Here is a 24685-nt window from a genome sequence, read left to right as displayed (position 1 = left end):
AACTCTGCGGCCGCAGGCCACGGTAATTGAGACTGCTACCAGATCTGTGAGGCCATGAGTGTGAACTGGCCATGCTATCTTACAGGCTGGAAACTCAGGGCAGGAAACACGTCCCTATTGCAGGTAGAACTCTCAGGGCATATTCTCTCTCCCCTCCAGGTGTATGCATCCTTCCGGGGGAAACCCGTCTCTTAGCTTCTCGTCTGGATCACACCTGGGAATTAAATTTGATTTGTTTGGTGCCAAGCCCCTGTCAATGAAGATTCAGGCAGCAACCAGAGTCCCCATCACCTTTGCCACACTTTGCAAGGTAAGGGCTGAGGCGAGCGTGCGTACAGATGCCAGAATGTATATTGATGTCTGGGAAGTGCCTGGCACGTGGTAAGTGTAGACCCGTCTCTTGACCTCTGGGCACATGGGGGACTCCCCCAGGATGATGGCTCCTCTGAATTTGTGGAGTCCTATCACCAGAATTTGGCCTCATCTGTGTCCTTTCTTCCCAAAGTTAGGATAACTGACAGCTTGGTTGTGAATTAAATTTTGACTACGACTGGTATGAGGCTACCATACCAGTGGTATATGCTTTGGATTAACATAATTTCCTTTTTGATTAAGAGGGAAGATACAACTAAGAAAGTTGAAAGGTATTAGCAGGAACTTCGGTCGAGAAAATAGCTTGAGTTACTGAGAGAATTCTCTTTGAGACTCGGGGCAAATCCAGGCCACAAGGAATGCTTTTGGCTGATAAGCACAATGGCAGCGTGGGGAGGGGTGATATGGTTCAAGGAATCCTACACTTGCTGTCTGAAGACGTGGGTTCTAGGAATGAGGCTGTCCCTCATGAGCTGTGTAATAGCAAGTCACAATCTCACTCAGGCTCTGTTTCCTCCTCTGCCCTCTGGGGATAATAATACTTGCCCCGGCCACTGCATGAGGTGGTTCTGAAGATCGGAAAAGACGCGGTGAAGCTTCATGTTCCATGAGGTTCAAAAGTCAGCACCTGTGATGGAAGTCAAGGGTAGCACAATTATCCTTATGACTGGGGAGATGCCAACAGCCAACGCAATTAGAATTCTCTCCAGTTCTGGGACAGGTCATTGTTTCCTCTGTTGAGTGTAAGCTGGAGCAGTTGGTTTGCATTTCGAGGCCGTGTTGTACAGAGACCTGTGTTTTAAGCACTAGAATTTCACTTCAAATGATGATATTCTTCTAAAACGAGAGACATATGGGCAATCTGGAGGAAGAGCACGGCCACCTCACCCCTTTTGGGCTCCTGGAATGGAAAGGTGGAGGGAATCACTCGCACTGTGTACACGGTTTCTCTACTTGTAAAAACTGTAATTGCTTTTCTTTACTGCCTCATGTCTGTGGTTGAATTCTTGTAAGTTAAGTGCATGCATGTGACCACACAACAGTAAAATCTTTGGGAGAAAAATCTAAGGGCTCTATGAATGGAAGGCCAGTTATAAGGCAAAGAGCAAGATAAAAGGGGCTGCCCAGCGTGGTGGGCCAAGATGGCGGTGTCAGGTCCAGGAGCTGCTGTGGAGGAAGGGCACTGCTGTCTCGGTCCTAAGACCAGGAGCTCAGCAGAAAAGGTGTGTGTGTGTGTGTGTGTGTGTGTTTTAAAAGCAACTTTGCAGATGTATGACAAATGCATATATTTAGTATGCAATCTGATGATCACTGACAAACGTACATGCTCACGAAACCATCACCACAGTCAAGACGACGAACATTTCCATCAGTCCCAAAAGTTCTCAGAGAGACCCTCTGTCATGCCTCCCTCCTTCCACCCTCATTCCCAGGCAACCCCGGCTCTACTCGGTGTTACTGCATATTCATGTGGGTCTTCTCGAATTTATATAAATGGAACAATACAGTCCCTATTTTTCCTGGAGGGGGGGTTGTCATGTTTTACATAGCATAATGCTTGAGATTTGTCCATGTTTTGTATCAGTATTTTGCTCCATTTTATTGCTGAGTAGTATTTCGTTGGGTAGATAGGCCACAATTTCTCGGTTCACCGGTTGAGGGACATTTGGGTTGTTTCCAGTTTTGGTCATTACATGTAAAGTGGCTATGGAGAGTCACGTTCAAGTCCTCATGTGAACGTGTGTTTTCATTTCTCTTGGGTAAATACCGAGGTGTGGAACAGCTGGGTTGTCCGGTAGGTTTATGTTTAATCCTTGAAGAAACTGCCAAACTGTTTTCCATTAACCATTGTATTGCTTTATATTTCCACGGGTATTTTGAGTCCCAGTGACTTTGAATCCTCACCAATACTTGGTGTGGCCAGTCTTTCTAATGTAACCATTCTAGTACATGTGTAGTGACAGCTCATTGTAGTTTTGATTCACAATTCCCCAATGAGTAATGACGCCGAGCTGCTTCTGTATGTTTTTTGGTCCTTCATATTTCCTTCCCTTCGAAGTAGCTGTTCTTTTTTTTTTTTTTTTTTGCCCCATGAAAGAAAATAGATTGTCTCTTCCTTTTATGGAGCTCTAAAAGTCCTGTGTACATTCTGGGTAACAAGTCCTTTAAAATTTTCTCCCAGCTCATGGCTTGCCTGAATGTTTTCTTTCCCTTCCCTTCCCTTCCCTTTCCTTTTTCTTGAAGATTTTGTTTATTTATTTGAGAGACGGGGCATGAGTGGGGGGAGGAGCAGAGGGAGAGGGAGAAGCCGATTCCCTGCTGAGCAGGAAGCCTGATGTGGGGGCTCCATCCTGGGACTCAGGGATCATGACCTGAGCTGAAGGCAGGTGCCCAACTGACTGAGCCACCCAGGTGCCCCTCTTTTTTTTTTTTTTTTTAAGATTTTATTTATTTGAAAGAGACAGCGTGCACGAGAGAGCACAATTGGTGGAGAGGGAGAAGCAGACTCGCTACTGAGCAGGGAGCCAGATGTGGGGCTCGTTCCCAGGACCCTGGGATCATGACCTGAGCTGAAGGCAGCTGCTTAACCGACTGAGCCACCCAGGTGCCCCGCCTGTATGTTTTCTTAATGGTGTTTTTCAAAGAATAAAAGTTTTTAATTGTGATGAAGTGGCATTGATCCAAAAACATTTTTTAAAAACGGACCATTCTTTTTGTTGTCCATCTAGGAAAACTCTGTCTACCCTAAGGTCACAAAGGTTTTCTCCTTTATCATCTCTTAGAAGCTTCATAATTTTTGATTTTACGTGGAAGTGTATGAGCGATCCCAAGATACTATCTGTGTGTGGTGAGAGCTAAGAGTCAGTCTTCATTTCTTCCCCCACAGGTGTCTGGTTGATACAGTACCATTTGTTAGCAAGGCTACCCTTCCCTCACCGAATGACCTGGGCACCTCTGTTGAAAATCAGTTGACCGTATATGTGTGGGCTTTTTCTTGGTCTCTATTCTGCACAGGGTTTATAGTAGTAACCTGAGGGGAAAATGGACTATATGGAACTCATCTTTCATAATGGAACCAGACCTCTAAAACGGCCTTTGTTTATACTTTAAAAAGTTTATATTTACCATTATGAAATTAATGTATTGATCTAAATAAAATCAAGAAAAGAGCAAACACATAGGAAGTGGAGGGAAAAACCCACTCATTTCACTCTCTGAAGAAAGCCACTCTTAACTTGAAAAGTGCACGTTCTTCCAATTTTTCCCCCCCTTCTGTGAATATTTAAGGGACAGATTCAGAGGCAGAATTGCTCAATGGTTCAAAGTACACTCTGGAGTTAGATTACTTAAATTCCAGTCCCAGCTCTTCCACTTGCCAGCTTTGTTATCTTGGGCAAGTAACTTAATATCCCTTGGCTTTGTTTTCCACGTCTATAAAATAAAATCTACAACACATGCTCATGTGTCGGGGTGAGATAACCTACGTGAGGCACCTCGTGTAGTCTCTAGAACGCAATCCGCGCAGCCTCATTCTTGGTCCTCCCCATCGTTCCCTTCACTGCCACCATTGATTTGTGAACACTGCTGTTTTCTTGGAGCCAGGCGAGCAGATCGGAGCAGGGTCCACAAGAACTAACTAGATCTCACCGTGTTCAGACACTAGCACTGTGTTCCATGTCCAGGGAAGGCCTTGGGCCCCCTGGCAGCTGTTGGGTAGGGGGGCTGGATGCTGGTTAGCAGGATGTCCTCACCTACCTAACTGGGCAGTATTGGGGGAGTGAAGGCCGCTGGCCCTCAGGGACTGAGCTGCTTCTGATTGTACACATGGTTTATTCCCTGCACAGATCTGTCGGCCTTTTGAAAGTGAGCTGGTTTAGTTCCTCCAGCCTAGGATATGTGTAAGTCTTGTTACAAATACGATATGCAGTGTGAAGACGATATGCAAATGTGGGTAGGTTACAAATACTACATCTATTCATGGAGTTAATTTTTATTAACAAATTTACCCAAGTATTACTAACATTAAAAAATAAATTTGCCTGTAGGTTATTTATGCCTGGGCTCGCCTTTTATTTTTTTCAAAGCACGGTGAGCCCGTTGCTAGATTTTACATGCAGAAATTTATAGTATGAGGAAGGGCAGCAAAGGCATGATACAGCTGTGGAGTCCATTCCACGGAACAGGTGGGCCCCAGATGTCTAGACTCCCCCAAACAGGAAGAGATACAAGGTGAAATTTCAAACTCTCCCCTTGGCCTCAGTGTTTTGGGGACAATATCTTGTCTTTTGTAGTATAAAGCTGCTCAAGAACCTAGGTAGATTAGGAAAGATGGATGTGAACATAATCCCCTCGAGATTTCATGGGTGTCCCGGATGTTCTCCACTGACAGCACTGGACCAGCCCCGTCCTCTGCGCTCTGCTGTGTGGGAGCTGGCTTTCGTGGACCTCCTCAGGGAGCATTGGGTTTGGCCATTGGGAGGCATCATTCTCCCATCTCCCTTTGGGCTCTCACCCCTCCACTGACGGATTTCGCTTCTCTGGAGCTGCCCTCTCAACTATGGCTGTCTCTCAGGGTTCTGGTAGCAGCTCCCTTCCTTGACCCTCCCAGTTTAGGGGAGATGGCTTTCTTTCTGTTGCTGGTTCTGAAACGTGTAACCGTTCCCTGCTGGTTCCCTTAATCCTGCCCCTGCCCTCTGAATGTCCCCTTCATTAAGCTCTCCTCAGCCGGAATGCACCATCTGTTTCCTGTCAGGACCCTGACTGATACAGTGGCCAAAATAAGCTCCTCCAAGCGAGGAGAGGCAGAAAATAATAATAAGGAAGATACTGCTGTCCACTCAGGGCAGCCTTCCATGTGCTAAACACCGTGCAGAGCATTTTGCAGGTACTCAGTAAATATTTTCTCAGTGCTCACTGCAGGCCCAATGCTCGGATGCGACAGATTCTGCTCTCAAGGAGATAGCTTAATTCCCCTAACCACCTGGTTATTGCTATCCCTACTTCAGACACGGGTAAGCTGAGTCTCAGAGAGCTTAAGAGACTTTCCCAAGGTTACCAGCGAGTGAGTGCGGAGCTGGGATTTGAACCCTGGCCACCGGATCCCGACGCCTATGCCCCACTCGCGCCCTTGTAGCGATGGCGGCTCAAGTGCCCGCTCAAGTCTGCAGCTGGGCGAATTCCCCGGAACCGGGCGCTTTAGCTCCGCCTGGGGAGGAGGAAAGTCCGGGAGAAGCCTGGAGGCTTCGCGAGCCGAGGCCAGGGGCTGAAGTGGCTTCGGGCCGCCTGCGTCCCGGGTGCGCCGGGGCAGGGCGGCGTGTGATGGGTGCTGGCAGACGATGACGACGTCGTCGGCCCGCCGCGGCCGAGGGTGAGGCGTGCAGACCCTCACTGCCGCCCTCCCAGTTTGCCACGAGCGGCCGCTGAGCGCAGGGACAGGCAGCTCTTCTGTTCGGGTCCAGGCGTTTCCCCCGGCCCGGCTCAGGCCCCGCGCGCCGTGAAGGCACGGGGTCGTGCTCGCGGGGGAACCTTCCATGGGAGCTGGCGTGCCTTTGCAGTTTCCTGAAGGACAGGCGAAGTCCCAAGAGGCAAGGAACTGCTGGCATGCTTTTGGAGTCAGGACTCAATCTTTGGATCCCCCTCCATTTTTCTGAGCATTGCTCATCAAATCCTGAAGAGAATGACCTTGGAGTGAACCAGCTTCCTGCGGGCCAGTCCTGACCACAGGCAGGAACGGTCTGAACGCCCGCAGCGGATCCTCCGAGGGCCCCTGCCTCCCAGACCGTCCGGCCTGCAGGCCGAGGCCCAGGGGGCTCCCGGTTCTCCTCGGTTTGAGGCTGGCGGGGCCAGGACACCAATCCGGGGGGAGGCTTGTTTCATTCTCTTTCATTGGCAGGGGAACGAGGTTTCATATTTCTGGACTGACCAGTAAAACGCAACAGGCTCCTGACGAGCCCAGGCTCTCTCCTTTCCTTTTTTCCTAACGTCCTTCTTCTACTTTGCCTTCTCTCTCTCTCCCTTCCTTTCTTTCTTGTCTCTTTCCTTTCCTGAACGAGCCACCTCAGCTTCTGTCATCACAACAGGTGCTGCTACTCAACGTTTGATGGGACTCCTTCATTTACATCCTTCTGTGGTACTCACGTGGGTGTCCCCAAGACCCCATCACATCAGGTGATAAACATTTGGCTCTTGACAAAGAAAAAGCCCAACCCTAAAAAGATTCAAATGAGGAAATGATGGGGAATAGAAACATGGGCATCAGACTAGAATCTTTTCTTCTGAGGAGCTCAAAGAGATGTGTTGGTTTTATTCATGCCCATTTCCCGTCTGGAATGAGCAAGTGGGGTACAGTCAAGCCAATTGTACCAGCAGCCGAGCAACGCTGATGGCAGAAGAGCTCATTTTTCATGGAATTAAAATACAGGCTGATTTTGAACCCTCTTTGCCTCTTGGTTTTGGAAAAAGCCAGGAAGGGGGCAGGGAGTCAGGTGGTCTCATTGTGGGGGCTTTTCTCCTGTTCAGCAGAGCTCTGCTCTCCTTTCAGTGAGCCAATGAGCTTTCTTTGAGCTCTTCCATCGTGTCCTCATATATGACCAACAGCACAGCCTTGTCCATGACCCGGAGAATAACAGTTGATGATAGAATTGAGAGGCAAGTGCCAGGAATTTTTATTTGTAGGGAGATCTCTAGAGAAGCTCTTGTGCATCCCCACCCTATTCCAGTATCTATTCCACTCTGATTGGCCCAACATCCGTACAAGCCAGTCCAAGAAAATAGGCGAGTCTGTGCCCCAAAGGCCCTATAACTTGAAGTGAGGGAAGGTCTAGAGCTGGACGTCCATCTCCCACGCTGCCATCTGGCCCAGGCTGGGTGGTGGCCTGTGAATGAAGCACCTGCAGGGTGTCAGCAGTGCCAGGACACTAATCCTGACATCACCTGGCACACAGAGAGCTGGGCTCCCCGGAGCTGTGAGCTCATTCCGCAGGGCGGAAAGAGGTAGATTAGCTGTGTGTTTTCTGTCTAAAGATGGCTGCTCCAGGCTTGACCTTGTGGAGGCTTGTTGGCTTGGGGGGAGGTGATGTCACCCAGTGCTTCCTGCAGCTGCTGAAGCATGAGGACTTGCTCCCACCCCAAGGCCCCAGAGAGGAGTTGCAGTTGAGAGCCAGTGTGTGTGGGCTTCAGGACCAAAATGTCACGGTGGCTGGGGAGGTAGGGAAAAAAACCATATTCCACATAGCAAGGGGGTTCATAGAGAACCCATATGACCTTGAAGCAGATCCATGTCTCCTCCCTGACCCTCTGGGGTGTGACCCATCCCCAGGCCAAGTATCTTTGGTGTCCAAGTGGTCTACATAGACCTACTGAGTTGTTCGTAGAAAAGGTCAAAAGCTCCTAAATACTAGGGCTGGGCTAGGGTTAAAGTGTTTTCTTTTTAAAATTACTTTCTTATAAGTAGTGACTAAGTCAAAGATTCAGTGTTCAAGAGCACCATTTCCCCAGTTGGCTGTCCACACAATCTCAGTTGGCAGAAGAGTTGGTGTGCGTTAAACAAACCCAAAACAGAAGTATACTCAAGTACATTTAACAAATGCTGCAAAGTATTTCCTTTTGGACAGTTGAACTGTACTTAGCATATTAGAGGATCAGAATGCCCTGCTGAAGTTTTAAAAATCATGCGTCTATCAAATGTATTTGACCGTGCCACTTTCCAGCACGTCTGTTTTATGCTATGGAATACAGCGTTCCTTAGGCTATTCTCCAGCACATTCTATCCTCGGTGAGAAGACAAAGCCACACATGGCCTCTCCTTTTGAAAATCTTTTTCACCTTAATTTGTGAGTCATTAAACAGACATTAACTGAACTCACTTATTCATACGTATATTTAAAAAATATATGAAAAGCCTCCCGTAGTGAGAAGCCTTGAGGGATACGTGATGGTGAATGAGGCATGGTTCTTATGTTGGAGGACCTATCAATCCAGTGAAGAGATCAAGGCCACCAGTGGAGATGAAGCAGCTGAAGGTCCAGAACCGGAAGCCCGGGAGAGAGATCTTGCCTGGGCCATCGGTCTGGGAGGTGTGAGCAAAGAGGTGGGAGCGGTGGGACAACACGTAGGCTGGGAAGAAGACTGGGTCAAAGGTGGAATTCCAGGAACCACACACACGAAGGCCTGGACAAAGGGAGAAGAGTCCATGAGAGAGAAAGGGAACAGAGTCAGACGGCAGAAGGCAGCGTCCTCACCACTGGAGGCAGTGTGGGCTCTGGGCAACCTGGTGAGGCATTGAATTACCTCCCTGGGCAGGGAGAGAGAGGAGGACTGGTGGTGTATTTGTGTTTGTGTGTGTGTGTGGGGGGGGGGTTGACTGAGTGAGGGGGAGGTGGCGGTGAATGAGTAGTTGGGAGGAAACTTTTGTTCGCAAAGTATAAACAAATGTGTAAACTGTTTGGGAATATGAGTCTAGAAGCGAGTGGTCTGGTGTTTAAGAGCATGAACCGTAAAATCAGACAGATCTGGGTTGAATCCTTATTCTGCTACACAACAAATTTTTCTTTGAGCCCTACCCAACTCTACCCTTCCTTCCTTAATTAATAAGTTTATTTTAAAAAAGATTTATTTATTCACTTGAGAGAGAAAGAGAGAGAGAGAGCATGAGAGCTGGGGGGAGGGTAGAGGGAGAGAGAGAATCATCAGTCCGACTCCGTGCTGAGCCCAGAGCCCAATGTGGGGCTAGATCCCAGGACCCTGAAATCATGATCTGAGCTGAAATCAAGAGTCAGCCAGCCAACTGACTGAGCCACCCAGGCGCCCCCCTCATTAGCAAGTTTAAAGAGAAACTTCACTGGGGCTCCTGGGTGGTTCATCAGTTACCTCTGTCGGTTACATCTTGATTTTGGCTCAGGTCATGATCCCGGGGTCATGAGATCAAGTCCTCAGCGTGGAGCTTGCGTGTCTGTCTCTCCCTCTCCCTCTGCCTGCTCACGCTCTCTCTCTCTCTCTCAAAAAAAAAAAAAAAAAAGAAAAAAGAAAAAAAAAAAAAGAAAGAAAAACTTCACTGAATCAGGGATGTTATGTAAATTATGGTGACCTGCATGGAAAACCTGGCACCAAATTTGGCCTCTTGGGGACATGTGTATACGAAGGTCTGTATTAGCACCTGCACCGGAACCCCCCGCAGCAGCTCACAACTCCGACAGCAGTGGCTCTGGAGGTGGGTGACGACGCCCCTCACATTTCCAGAGGTCCTGGGAGTTGTTGCTGAAGGACCCTTGCAAATCTTCATCTGGTCTCCGTGGTTTTCAGTAAGAGAAGAGCATTTCTCTCCTGCCTGCATGTCCGTGTTTGTCGAGTGCTGCGTCCTTGGCAACGTCTCAGGTATGTTGCTTCCGGTATCGTGTGGGTCTCGGGGCACCCCTGTGTGGTTGTCACTGCTCCCGGGTGCTGCCCACGTGGGGGGACTGAAGGCCAGAGAGGCTCAGTGACGTGTCCGAGGCATCTGGGTCGGAACTTGTGACTCTGAATGTGATCCCAGGTCTGACACCCAGTCTGGTCTGCTTGCTGTCACCGGCTGTTCTTCCATGGAGTTCTTCTATAGTTCGGGGTAACATCATGTGCTGTGAGTGGATGAAGGAGCAGTCAGGAAGAGGGAGCTATGCACACCCACTGCAGAAACACTTGCAGCTTCCACTTTTTCTCTCAGCCCCCGGCCTGTCTTGCTAGAGAGAGAAGGAAGTCCAGGCTATCTTGCTAGAGAGAGAAAGAGAAAGGGGCAGCCCGGCTAACGGCCGGCACCAGGGGCCCAGGCACGTGAGTGAGACACGTGAGTAGGTCCTTCAGCTGAGCGGCGTCAGCCACTAGCACGTGGGGCACGGAGAGGCACACCTGCTGAGCCTTGCCCCAACCCCTGACCTTCGCGCTAACTCGTGTGATCAAATGGTTGTTACTGTGAGCACTTTGGCTGTGTTTGTGACACAGCAATGGATAACAGATACGTGCTGGCTTTGGTACTAGGAGACTGCGGGGAGACTGAGACAGAAGATCTGCCTGTAGAACCCGTCCATTTATGTTCCCCTCTGCTGACTGTGTTCATATCAATATGCAAGGAGTTATCGGTCCTCGGAGAGGCCAGGTGGAGGTGGAAATTGAGGTACACTGGGGGAAGATGTTGATCTGTTTCCTTGGACTACTCTCCTAACCCTCTTCCTAATCCCTCTTCCTATGCCCAGCCATGACCTTAACACCACTGGTCCTGGGCCCCATCCAAATGACATCGTTTCTTATGACTGGTTGGACTCAGCAGACATGCAAAAGACCAACGTGATCCGGGCACTAATCTCTGGACGTTTCATTAGGTGTATGCAGAGTGAGGTGGGAGGGAGCCCGGGCCTGAGGTGAGGGAGAAGGGAGAGATGTGGTAGGAGCCATTGCTTCCTTCGAATGCGCTGTGTGCTGGGACACGTGCAGTCACCACGCCGACCCCTGGGTCCCTCATTTGGGTTAGATCTGCTCATTTGTAGGCACGAGGCACGGGGTCTGGAAGACCCAGCCGTCATTGCTGGAAAGCCTTGCAGTTCCGAAAAACTCCAACCGAACTGTAAGACAGGTTTTCTCAGGTTCGCTGGGCCCCATGGGTCTGGGCAGCTCCCTGGTGGCTGCACCTAGGAGAAAGGAAACCATGTTCTGAACGATGAGGGGCAGCTTTCAGGTGGGATATTTGGGAAATATTCATTTGGAAGCAATTGTAAGTGTCTTAGAAATGTAGCTGGGAAATTGCTGCCTGCAGCCCGGACTGCAGCTCTATGGACTGAGCTGGAATGTGCCAGTCTTTTCCTGCCAGTCGCCCGGCCACATAGGAGGCCCCTTGTTTTCTTCCTTGAAGGAAAGTTCCTGGACACTAGATCCACTGCTTTATTTCAGAATATCATCAGTTCCCAGCTATTTTCGTCCTTGGGCTGTTTATGCAACGATGGTGGGTTATTGCTGCTTCCCACGTGGCCCCAGATGGCTTCCCGCTCAGGGCCCCGGGGCTGCTGCCTCCTCCAGGCTTGTCCTTGGCACAAGCTGGGAATGGAAATAGGAGACCCCCCAAGGCCTTCTCTGCACAATCCCTCTTTCAGTTTTGACACACACACCGTCATCTCCCTGTGGGAGCCGGGGGCACAAAAGCTCCTTGAGGGGTTACAAGCTGGACGATGCTGACAGCATCAGAATTCATCTTATTTTAAAAAGTCTCTGCAGCTGTTCTGAGATGTTATCACCTACTACGATCCTCGCACAATTGCGAACATTTCCCTTTATGTCTTGGTTGCAAGGCGAGTCACTGCCCTGCTCTGTGTTCAGGAGAGACGGTGTAAAGCCATGTTTCCTCATCTTCCCGCGTTATCTGCAGCGGCTCACGGTGGGAGGGTGGGAGTCAGACAGCGGGTTGCATTTTAGCTCCTCCTTTTCTGCCACTGCTCTTCTGGGTCTGTGAGTAAAAGCAGTGTTGCTCATACAGCCCCGAGGTCTGGGTGCCTCCTATGGGAGGACAACTGGTGATTCCCTTTCCCGTGGCATTTCTGCCTGAGTGTGTGAGCTGAACAGGGAGAGAGAGCCCCACAGATCCTGGCACGTACAGCAGACATTTCCAGCCTCCCTGCAGCACCTCGTGCCATTGTCCAAACCATCTGCACCTGTCCGCAAAGTCAGCTGATGAGCCCAGTTCACCACGAGTGTAGGTGAGTTACCCTCAGTTGCGCTCACGGCTCTGTCTCCCCTTCCCCCTTCGGTGGATGACTGTCTAGGGAAGTGATGTAATGATGGGGATGATGACAAGGCCTCCAGCCAGCTATCCGTTTAGTACCCCTCCGTTGCTAATCCATTCTTCTTGGTGATGTTGGAGCTTGTCTTCCTTCCGAGCTGTCAGACCACACTAGCGGAAACACAGAGGCCGTTCCCCCTGGTTCTGGTGCACGATTTTTGGCTTGCTCCTAGGGTATGCGGCGGCCAGCAGCACCTGGACACCCGCTGGTGCTCACCTTCCAGCTGTGGTTTCCTGACTGGTGGCATCTCGGCAGGGGGGAGGTGCTCCTCGTGCAGTTTGCCGCCTTTCTGCCTCTTGACCAGTTCTGGCTCACAACTTCGCCACCGCCATTCGTGGGCTGCAGTCATGCCCGCCCCAGTACAGTGGGAATCCCAGCCTGGGGAAAGCATCCTCTTTTCCAAGGTTGTTCTTTCTTTGTGTTCTGCAGTACTGCTGTTTATGAGAAATGTATGTTTGGCTATTCGGATGACCCAAATATGTTTCTCATTTATATTTTGTCATCGCCCATGGTTCCTGGCTCACCGCTCCCAACGCTCTTGGAATTTCCAGAGTGATAAGAGCATTGAAGCATCTTTTGTTATAATAGTTGGTCTCTTGTCCTCAGTTCCTGAAAATGCTTCATTCACAACTGTAAAGGTGAAATGGGAGACTTATTATTCATCACAAGCCCCTTTCCACCACAACAGGCTTATGTTAATAAGGCGACCTTTGGAAAGCACTTAAGGAAGGGGGATGGTTGCCAGGGGAACTGACATTGAATACAGGTGTGGAACTTTCAGTCCCACTCCCTGGTTTCTGGGGTGGGGAGAGGGGCTGGAAGTTTAATCAATAGCCAATGGTCAATGATTTAATCAATTGTGGCTATGTAATGAAGCCTCCATAAAACCCCAAAAGGACGGGGTTCTCAGTGCTCTGGTCTGAACACAGGGGGAGAGTGGTGTGCCTGCAGTGGGCGTGGCAGCTCCATCCCCTTCCCCCACACCTTGCCCTCGCACCTCTTCTATCTGGCTGCTCCTGAGTTTTGTCCCTTTATGATGGACTGGTGTTCTGGTAAGTACAATGTTTCTCTGAGTTCTAGGACCTACTCTAGCAAATTAACCAGACCCAAGGAGGGGGTTGTGAGAACCTTGGATTTGTAGCCTTGGGGTTGGAATTTTTGTCAGGACCTGGGCTTGTGACTGGTGTCTGAAGTGGGGGAGGGGGCAGTCTTGTAGGACTGAGGCTTTAAGCTGTGGATTCTCATGCTATCTCCAGGAAGATCGTGTCAGAATTGACTTGAGTTGTAGGACTAATTAAGAATTTAATTGTAGGACTAATTAATTGCTTTTTGTGTGGAGGAATGCCTCCCCACCCCCACATTGGAATTGGGTCTCAAGCTTTTGGGCTCTCTCGTTCAGACCTAGGGTGTTCTTTAGAGTTCTCTGTATTCTCTTTTAGTAGCCTATCTCCTATAAATAGTTAATTCTTTATATTAAACCTTCTTTGTTCTTATAACTATATTGTCTGGTTTTAGTCCCCTGATGGGACCCTGACTACTATACCCTCTTACAAAATCACCTCATTTAATCCTAACTATATTTTTATGAGGTAGGTTTCTCATTCATCCCATTTTACAGGCGAGTAAACTGAGGGCTAAGTAGTAGTCCTCAGATTTCAACGTGAGTTCCTGACTCCAGAGCGAAAGACTTGGTTCGATATAAGTTCTTTTCCTATTTCCTGAGAAAACTCTCCAGAAATCCTGAGTCTGTCACTTTCTTGTCTCTCTTTATTAAATTGGCATGATATTTGTTCTCAGATTACATCAAGGACCCTTGAGAAAACTTGGAGAAGAGTTGCAGCTCTGTTCATGATCCTGAGTAAAAATAAAACCTTCTAGGCTGAGGTACCAGGCCTTGCCTGGCTTATCATGTCTTCCTTTGCTTTTCCCACTTGTAGTGTGTCTAAGCCTTCGGGGTCTCCTCTGGTGACTGCTACATCTAGCTAAAAATGGAGTTTTGAGCTTCTGAGAGGGACTTTAGAGTAAGAGCCTTACGCTATGATTTTGGAGTCCTTGTATCTCCTGCCCTCTTTTCATCTGGTCTCAAGTGAGATTGTAAGAGCTCCTGGTTTGTCTTTTCCATCAGGTGGGAGAGCCTGGCTCAGCTGCTTCAGAGTGGGGCCTGCTGGATGTGACTATAGAGACCCTGTTTGGAGGAGGCTAGTCTTGGGGTCCACTGACGGTGCTTCGGGGGAGGCCATGTTCCCTGCTTTTGCTTGAGAGGGAGTGTAATGAAAAGGATCCCTGGTAAAAGAAAGGATATTGGTTCAATCCAATCTTTTGATGAAAGAGATTGATTTTTTTTTTTTTCCCAAAAAGAAATTAAGTTTCTTTGGGAGAAATAAGAGAGGTTTATTTTCTCCCTGGGGAGACATTTGGAAGTGCCTGTGTTTTTCTGGAGAGGAAGGGGAAGCCTTGAATATTGCAGGGCTAAAGTCATTAAAATACTTTTTACCCTGTAATCTGAAATTTGAAAATGTGCTGAGTTTGTCTTTTGAGCACACGAAGAGGGGCAGGCTTTTCCCTCCTCCTGTGTGATCTCTGGCAGCCTGGCCTGGGTGAGAGTTTTGCCAGCGCACAAGCACCAGGCCAGTGTGTTGGGACCCCTCCTGATGGTGCTGCAGCCCACGACTGGCTTTCGGGGCACTGACATAGAGCGGACAAGAAGCCTAGCCTCAAATTCCTGCCTTCTGATTGTGTGATTCCAGGAGAATGATTTCCTGTCTTTGGGTGGTGGCTTCTTCGAGTCTATAACCGCTGATGATGATAACGCCTGCCTTTGAAAGTTGCGGGTAATAAGTGAGAAGACCGAGATTGTGGGTGGCACATGGTGACATGTGGGTGTTCAACCAGCATTAGTTCCCTTTGCTGGGGTTTCTCTTCTAGTTTATCTAAGGTCTTTTCTTTTTTTTTTTTTAAGATTTTTATTCATTTGAGAGAGAATGCACGTGTACATGACGGGGCGGGGGGCAGAAGTAGACTCCCCACTGAGCAAAGAGCCCGATGGGGGGGCTCGATCCCAGGACCCTGGGATGATGACCTGAGCCAAAGGCAGATGCTTAACGACTGAGCCACCCAGGCGCCCGTGTCTGAGGTTTGTCTTGAAGAAAAGGCTTTGTCGTAGGGCTTTGTGAGTTATGTCTTTAAATTAAAGTATAAAGTGTGGATGACTTTATGTTATTAAAGAAGAAATGTTGGATGTAGCCGTCAAGCATGAAGCAAAGAGCACAATTTTTAAAATATATATATATTTAAGATTTATCTATTTTAGAGAGAAAGAGAGAGCATGAACAAGGGAAAAGTGCAAGGGGTGGTGGGCAGGGGCAGAGGAGAGAGAGTCTTAAGCAGATTCTGTGCTGAGTGCAGAGCCTGATGTGGGACTTGATGTCACAGCCCCATGATCACCACCTGAGCTGAAACCAAGAGGCGGATGGCAGAGAGCCCAAAGTTTAATCATACAGCTTCCTGTCCTTATTTTGGTCCTACTACTCACAGCCCCTCAATACAGAGTAACTATTATTTCTCCAAAAAACTCCCTTTGCCACTGTAGAAAATTACTTTGCCAGTAGTTAAGTATTAGGAATAGGCAAAAATAGTGCCTGGGTTTTCCATGGCTCAGTCTACTCGTTCCTATGTTGCATGTTTGCTCATTCATTTAACAAAGGCACAAGTATCTATGAAACATACCATTAATAATATTTTATTTTTTCAAAAGGTGGTTTTGAATGCTTACTCTGTGCCACACACTATGTTAAGAATTTTACAATGATTACTTTTATTATATAATAACCACCACCATTTACTGAGGGTCCATCATCTGCTGGGAGCAGTTTATCTGATGACTTACAAATATTGGCTCTGAGTTTCCAAAGAGTATTTATGATCTCAGTTGTCTGCTAAGCACTTGTGTAGACACTGTGTGCAGCCCTTTTAATGGTTCTGGTGATACCGGACCACCCCCAACCCCCGCCTCCACTTCCCGCTGTCTTTGACCATATTGGAGTACTTCACAACTCTTGAAATTTATCCTGCTTCTCTGACCTCAGAACTTGCTCTGACCTTTTCTGACCTTGCACTTGCTGTTGCATTTACCCATGTGTTTGCACAGTTGCCTTCTTCGTACCAGACAGACCTTCGCTGCCCTGCTGTCCCTTTCCAGTGACCCTGCTCTGACTTCCAGTCCCGTAGCTGCTGCTCCCACAGCAGTCTCTATCCTGTCATCTGGTGTTAAGCAATGTTTGTGTTGTTGTTTTGTCGTTGTTGTTTTTAAAGCACATTTCATTTATGAAAACAAAAGGTTTTCAAAGAGGACCTACTGGCGGTTTGCTGTCCCTGATAGGTAAAACAGAGAATATCCTTAAAAAATACTCTGCAAAAACATGACAAGTTCCAATCAGTTCCAGAGACTATCTTAAAGACTGTAGTTTTGATTCAGTTCTTGTTGGAGTTCAGTGTTATCAAACAAATACAACTGAATGGTTTTCTTAGACCACTAACTGGATAGTCCATCTTTCCTAAATTTCCTCGGTCAGTAGTTGGCAAATTATCGCCCCAGCCGCTTCAGTCTCTTCATCGGCACAGTGGAGGGTTGGGTTGATTGATCACCATGGGCCCTTCTGGCACAATCTCCTAAATTTGCAGATGGCTGCATTTATCGAGGTGTGACTACGTGCCAGACCCTGGAAGTGATGTCCATATATTATCTGACTTAGTTCTGCCAGCACTGTCAAAAGGGATCTGGCATCATTTAGTCTCTTTAGATTAGAAAAACGACACTCGGATAAAACAGACCTTGCTCACTAAGTTCCCACAACTAAGAACCTTCGGATTCAAGTATTAAGCTCCTGTGTTGGCACCTTGCCTGTCCCAGGGCCTCTGGAGCTTCTAAGCAGGAGGTTAGATGACCTTCAGCAGAGAGATAGCTCTCTAGGAAGGACTCGTGAGATTGCTGTAGTCCTATTAGAACTAGAAGCCCAGCGAAGCAAAGGCCCCAATCAACCTGAAGCTTACATCTGTTCTGCCAAAGCCCCATGAGGCCTTTCTTACGGATTCGGATCACTCACTGTACCTGGAAACTGGACTTAGTGCTTTTCGCAGCAACTTTGTAGAATTGAAGTAAATTATCTTTTTTTTTTTTTTTAAAGATTTTATTTATTTATTCGACAGAGATAGAGACAGCCAGCGAGAGAGGGAACACAAGCAGGGGGAGTGGGAGAGGAAGAAGCAGGCTCATAGCGGAGGAGCCTGATGTGGGGCTCGATCCCAGAACACCGGGATCACACCCTGAGCCGAAGGCAGACGCTTAACCGCTGTGCCACCCAGGCGCCCCTGAAATAAATTATCTTAACTAAGGTCTGTACTGCTCTTTTAGAGTCTTGACTTTCAGATCATCTTCCTGACTGTACTTGCTCTGTTTTCCTCTTGGTCTAATTCAAATAACTCAGGCAACTCCCTGTAACACGTTAACGATGCATAACACAGCTCTGTGTATTGGGGCGGGCGGTAGAGCCCATATATTTAGCGAGTTATATGGATTTAATTATATAACGCAGACATAGTTCAAATGTTTTTTGAGAGAATTTGTCCCAATCTCTAAAATCAGATCAAAGTGCACGCACACACATATTTTGGCTTCGTTCCTCAGTCTCTAAAGCTTCCTCTGTTGACTGGCCTCGTCTGGTGTCTTCCAGAAGAGGATTTTTTCTTAAAGACAAGAAATAGGTCTTTGATTCCACATCTGTTCACTTCCACAATGGCTGCCTGTGAAGGACCGGTTAGTTCATAGCTGCTGACCTCGTGAGGGAAAGGATCTCAGAATTCACCTTCTCTACCGTGACCCACACTAGCCTGGTCACGAGAATCGCCTGCATACTCTCGGGCCCGCGTAGGAGCTTTGGAGTCTGAATCCTCAGGGAAGGTGCCTGGTTGCTTTGGAGTCTGAATCCTCAGGGAAGGTGCCTGGTTGTCTATTTTTAACACGCCAAGCAATTTTTAAAATCGTTTTTGTCGTACTAACCCTGTTTCGTGTCCCAAACAGGGTTGGGCAACAGATCCCCTTCGTGATTACAAAGGGTGTACAAGTCTCATTGCAGCCACACCAATGATTTCTGGCTTTAGCTCTTCGGTGTTTAGAAATGGATACGTTCATTTTAACCCATGGAAAGGAGGATTTATAGGACAGATTATAGGGGGTTGTAGGGACGTAGAGTATCCTTTTGGGACTCCAAGAGTAAGCAGGGAAGTACAGCCAGCCTCACGGAAGGGAGGCTCCGTGCTCTCTCACTTGTGATGCTCTTGCTTTTCTCTGTACACCACGTTCCTCTCTCTACCAGCCCAGTTTCCCGTGGCTTCACTTGTCCTGATCCGTAAGGGCCCCTTGGCCCCAAGTCAGCTCACCCTCAGCTCTTTCCTTAGACCTCACTGATTCCGTGTTTGTTTCCCAGTTCATATTTCAAAGCGATCGCTCATAGGCTCAGCTCAGAGTTGTACCGATAACATTCGCAGAAAAAACCTCATGATTGTAATTTTGGGTCTGTGAGGAAATGTTTGAACCAGTTTGCACTACGGCTTACTCCGTGATAGCCAACCACTCCAGGGGGTTGTGGAAACCGAGGTACACACATGACTAAAGAGCAGCAAATAAGGAGCTAATGTGAGAAAATTTTGGTTTTTTTAAAAAAAGATTTTATTTATTTATTTATTTATTTATTTGAGATAGGGAGAGAGAGAATGAGAGAGCACTAGCAGGTGGCTGGGAGAAGGAGAAGCAGACTCCCCACTGAGTAGAAGGCCCAACTCGGGGCTCAATCCGAGGACCCTGGGACCATGACCTGAGCCGAAGGCAGACGCTTAGCTGACTCAGCCACCCAGGTGCCCCAAATGTGAGAACATTTTGAATAGCATCAAGATTTTGTATGGTCAGAATTCCCAGAGTTTTCACTCCCTTCTAACTTTAGCCTGGATCTAAATAGCCCTTCCAGAATGTACTCGGTAGCTCTGGGAAAGGATCAGAAATGCAGAGGCTGTCGTTGAGGTGAGACCGGCTTTTGGTAATGTTCTGTTTCATTTAGAGTGGATCACTGGCTTTCCAATTCTTTGAGACCAAGTTAGAAATTAAGGATCAAGCCTGTTTATCTTTTTTGGTTCCCATTTTCCAATCCAGGTGAGTTGTTGTCCCAAGGAAGAACACAGTGTGACCTGACTCCTTCTGAATCACCCGGCTTCTTTCTTGGGACTTGTACGCACATCGTAGGGCCATCTGTTGGCTCTCATTGAGCAAAAGTTTAAATCAAAATAAAATCCCCTTCTGTCTGATCTCAGATTTACTGCTGTTCTGGGAAATGTCACAGAAGCAAAGGCAATGTTATTTCACTAAAAATAGTTGTCAGAAACTACGAGTCATGTCAAAAACTTCTGGAGATTTTGGCTCCAAAAGCCCACATGATGTCTGGTGACAAGTTCATTGGAGGTCCAAATGATAAAAATGTTGTTTAGAGAAATGGAATGACGCTGTATAATCGAGCTCACATAGTCATTACCCGTTGCTTTTCTGCTCTGACTCTGTGCTCTGTGCTCATGACTCTGGGCAGGAAAGACTTGAACAGGAGGCCCCTCTCAAGAGTCAGATTTTCTTCTAGTTGAAAATGCTGTGGGATGTTGAGAGTCAAGCTTGCTGGTATGAATTTTCAGATTATTGAGGATGAAGTTTGAAAATATATAGATCTGTGTTTAAATGGAAACCTTTGCGTCTGGATGTCGTTTCACCCACTCTGGTACAGCTGCGAGGCTTCCTCCCTGCTTACTGTGAGGGTTCCAGAAGAAACACAAGAAAAATCTGTGTCCTTCACACACAAAACAAAAAAGCCTAAATTAAGTACTGAACTCCTAATACTCATACCATAGATAGTTAAAGAAGGAAAATTCTGCAATGAATAAATCTTCGAAACGGATTTGTTTTATCAGGTTTCATGGGGGGGGGGAGGTGATGAGACTATAAACAAGTTTTATATTCTGTCATTTCTTTTATATTACCCATTTTTGGAAATCCATTCCCAATCAGAATAGATACAAAATATACATTAAATTTATGATACTTTCATTGTTTTTCAAAAAATACTTAAAAATTATTTACCAAGGTGTTGTTTTTTTTTTAAACAAAATAAAGTATGAGAAAAGTATCAAGCATTTTCTCAGGAGGTTGGCTAATTGTTCCAACAGTAGATGTAAGGCCCATGAATGTAAGACCTGTGACTTAAGTTCTGCTGTTTCTAGGGTCCAGCATAGTGTGTATTACACAGTGGGTACTGGGTGAATACTTGATCAATTGAATCATGGCAAGGACGATGGCTGTGATTTGGTGAGATGGAGGACAGGTTTCAATAAAGGCATTAAGATGGGAACCAGCCTGATGCGAACAGAGGTCAAGGGTAAGGAGGGTCGTTGGAAATAACATGGTACAGCTAGGGCAAGTTGAGGCTACAGAAAGTTATGAAAGAGTGTGTGTTTGGTAATACAGGCAAGAGCGAACCACTGAATTTTATCAATAGGAAAATGATTAATGCTTTAAAAAAAATCTTGCAAGGTTATACAAAAGTGATTTGGAAGGAGCAGAGAGGCCAGTCACTTTGTTAACTAATGAGGCATAACCCTATGTGATGAGAGCTGAGAGAGACTGAAGGCCAAGCTAAGGGGTAAGTGCTAGGACCCAGTGACAGGATAGGAACAAAGGGCTGAAGAAGAAGTAGGGAGAAGGTCCGGGAGACAAAGAATGGAACTAGTATTGAAGGCAATGGGGCAATTAGGAAGGTGAGCCAGTTTGGATGGGTGGGCTGCTTGGGAAAGAAGGGTGCCTGGATCGGTTCATGCTTGAAGCAATGGTAGCACAACGGTCTGCACTGGTTGAGTTTATACAAGCTATGAGCGGTTAGACAACAGGGTTGGATTTAGAGACCCAAGAACCATTAACATGGAAGGGACAGGTCAAGTCATGTAAGATCAGAGAGAAATGAGTAGAAGGCAAGGATCCTGGGGGGCCAGAAGGAGGGCAGTAGTGATCAACCTGGATGAAATTCACCTAAGGACCCCCTTGAGAGTAGGGGACATTTTCTATTCATTTCTGCATTCCTGCCATAAAGCACCACGGCCAGCTCACAGTAGGAGTGCTCAGTAGCTCCTTGCTAAAAGAAAGCCATTCCTGCCATGCTGTATTAGTTCATGGCCATCCAAGAAACTCAAGAGAGTGCACATTCAAAGTCCTCACTGGGGATATGATGATGTTAGAGAAGGAACAGAATTTTCCATTTAGCATTGAGGATCCATTGCTTCTCCTTCTCTGTGTGCCACCTTTTTTTTTTTTGTCATGTGAAGAAGAATAAGTGAGATGTTAGTGCATCTTTGATTTGTAGATTTTTTTTTTTTTTGGTGGGAGGAAACAAGGTAAGCACCAGCGTTTTTTTCTTAACAAAAAAGAAACAAACTCAACAGCAAACTTAAAAAATATTTACAGCGTACCTGGTGTTGTGTGGGACCTAGAGACACTTGTTCCTGTCTTAGTTTATGATCAAAGCCAGGCCTGACGTTGTTCCTTGGGCCATCTGTGTTCTTGTTGGCTGGCATCTTCCATCATGGAGCAGCAATATTGCCTTAAACAACCAGCCTTCTAATTCATAGTCCTTGAGAAGGGCCATTCCAAACGCACGGGGGTGAGAATGCAAGGCTCTATTCGTTCACATCTCCAGCACAGCGTGATTATTCCTATATTCAAACTATACCGATTTTTGAAAACCATGAGATTTTTTTTTTTTTTAACGATTTGGAATTTCTGCAAACACTCACTTTATTAACTCTATACATCCTGTCAAGTAGATCTTGGCAACGCTTTTGCTTGTGGAATTCCTAAAGTCCAAAAGACCTGCCAGAGTATTTCCTTTGCTTTTTCCTTCTTCCAAACCAGGCTTTGAGGGGAGCCTGTGAGTGTGGGTTTTGTATGGCAGCCATCTTGGGTGGATGGGAAGGCTTAAATGGCACCTTTCTTTGCAGGTAGGTTGGCAGACAGAATACCGCTGGCAGAATGGACGACTTCAGGCTCTAAGCTGAGGGCAGGAAACCCTATTTTGAATTGCTTATTCATTCTTCCCTGAAGAGTTCGTATCTCAATGTTCTACTCAGCACCCAGTGAGTTGGGAGGATTTTATGTGCTGCTTCTTGAAGGGTTCTTTTTTTGGGGGGGGAAGGGGTACAAAGTTGAAATTAAGAAGTTTATTTTTTCTTTTTGTCCTCTACTTTTTTTTTTTTTTTCTTTGACAGAGAGTAGACGCATGGTCCAAAGCTTGGGCTTGGCATTTCTCCTTCAGGCCAGCTTGTCCTATCTATCCCTGTATTTATATTGCCATGACACCCTGGCTTCTGTCTCCCAAACACGTGACGCTTTCAGCTCAGACTTGGCCACTGGCCCCTGCAGGGCTCAAATGCTCAGAGGTAGTTGAAATGGAAATGTTTCTTTGGGCCAGGCTTCTCCCTGGACATAACACACTACTCTCTTTTTCTCTTTTCCCTTGTCTTCGTTCTCCTTTCCCTTGTCTTCGGCCAAACAGGCAGCATGAGCTTCATCGGAGGACCAGCATAATTACATAGAACATAGTTGTGCTATTCCTGAATTGGGGGATGATTACATAATACATAGTACCCCATGAGCTGGATGCATCTAGGAAGGCAAGCTTCCTTGGTAAATTCTGCTTTGGGGGATGGAGTATGAGAAGGATAGTAGAAGGTACCTATACACTGTCATTCATTCATTGAATGCATACTCACTGAGTACCCACCACTGGCCAGCCACTGAGAATTCTGAATTAAAGCAGGATTCCACGGGTAGCACAGCATAGCAAAGACCCCTTAAGATTTGGAACCAGAAGACCTGGTTTGAGTCTTGGTTCTGCCACCTGCTGACTTAGGCAGATAAGCACACGGCAATACGTAGGGGCACAGGAAGAAGGGCTGGTCCCTTTGGCCTTGGGTACTTGGAGAAAGCATCAGAGGGGTGAGGACATTTGAGCTGTTTATCAAAGAGTCATTGGGAGTTTGTCAGGTGGATGAAGTGAGGCGTGGGGATAGCTTTAGGTAAATTAAATCGTGAAAGGAAAGCATCACATGAAATGAAAATGTGCAATATCTTAAGACTGTGAGCTGTCTGGGGAGGCCAGAACATACAGTGTGCAGAGAGAAACTTTTTTTTTTTAATTGAAGTATTATTGACACACAATATCCTATTAGTTTCAGGTGTACATCATAGCAATTCAATATTTTTATACATGATGACATGATTCCCACAGTAAGTCTACTTACCCTCTATCACCATAGGAAGTTGACTGTATTCTCTAGGCTGTAGATGCCATCCCCATGGCTTGCTTATTTTATAACCGAAAGTTTGTATCTCTTAATCCCCTTCACCCATTTCACTGCCCCCGCCCCCTGCCTGCCCCAAACCCCTTTCTCCCTCTGGTAATCAACAGTTTCCTGTATCTCTGAGTCTATTTCTGTTTCTTGTTTGTTTGGTAGTTAGATTCCACATATAAGTAAAATCATAGAGTACTTGTCTTTCTCTGACTTATTTCACTTAGCGTAATACCTTCTGGGTATATCCATGTTGTTGCAAATGGCAAGATTTCATTCTTTTTTTATGGCTGAGTAATATTCCATATATATATATGTATGTATACACACACACACACACACACACACCCCACATCTTTATCCATTCATCTATCAATGGATTCTTGGGCTGCTTCCATATCTTGGCTATTATAAATAATGCTGTAAAAAACATAGGGGTGCAGATATCTCCTAGAATTGGTGTTTTTGTTTTTGTTGTGTGAATACCCAGGAGTGGAATTGCTGGGTGGTATGGTAGTTCTATTTTTGATTTCTTGAGCAACTTCTATATTGTTTTCTGTAGTAGTGGCTACGCAAATTTACATTCTATGGGGAGAAACTGAGGCTGTTGTTGGAAAGATGGACTGATGCCAGCTTGTGAAAGCCCTTGAATGCTTTGCGAAGGAGTTTGGACTTCAGGCTGCAGCTGGGAATTCTCTAACCTCAGTTTTTAATCAGGTGGGTCAAATGATCATATTTGCATTTTTTGTGTTCCTGGCCGTCGCACTGAGGTGACTTGGGGGGTGGGAAGGAGGACTGGTGGCTTTTTCCTAGAACAGATGAGATGAGACATTGTTGTTTTCCACATCAATTTCAACAAGGCATCACTGATGCTTCTGCTGTCAAGCAAGTCTGGTGAGCATGTGTGAATGAGTGGTAGAGGACTGTCCCAGGGACCGAGTGACAACCGGCTGGTTCTCTGGTTGTATGTCACTGAGAAGTCCTAGGGGAGCAGGAAGGAGGGGGCCCTGAGGTTCTCTGCTGTCGGGTTTCAAAGACTTCAACGGTGAAGGCCCAGCCACCTTGGCAAGGACAGCGTGCTGCCCTCT

The 24685-nt window shown here is 46.9% G+C and overlaps 1 long non-coding RNA gene across 2 annotated transcripts in view; it reads left to right on the top strand.

Annotated features, from left to right (window-relative positions):
- The window catches only part of LOC123804131 (uncharacterized), a 226272-nt gene that overhangs the window by 27510 nt on the left and 174077 nt on the right, over positions 1-24685 (top strand). Inside the window, exons 1-2 of one of the 2 annotated variants that reach the window (XR_015723155.1) lie at positions 21636-22382; positions 24160-24314. This is a non-coding gene — a long non-coding RNA (uncharacterized LOC123804131). Of the gene's footprint in view, positions 1-159; positions 311-21635; positions 22383-24159; positions 24315-24685 lie in introns of those variants that run through there. The other variant, XR_015723154.1, reaches the window with a different exon arrangement.

Source organism: Ursus americanus, chromosome 36, assembly GCF_024610735.1.
Source record: "Ursus americanus isolate L20-20 chromosome 36, mUrsAme1.1.p, whole genome shotgun sequence".
NCBI lineage: Eukaryota > Metazoa > Chordata > Mammalia > Carnivora > Ursidae > Ursus > Ursus americanus.
The sequence above is the reverse complement of the archived record's forward strand: the minus strand, read 5'-3'. Positions and strand labels throughout refer to the sequence as shown.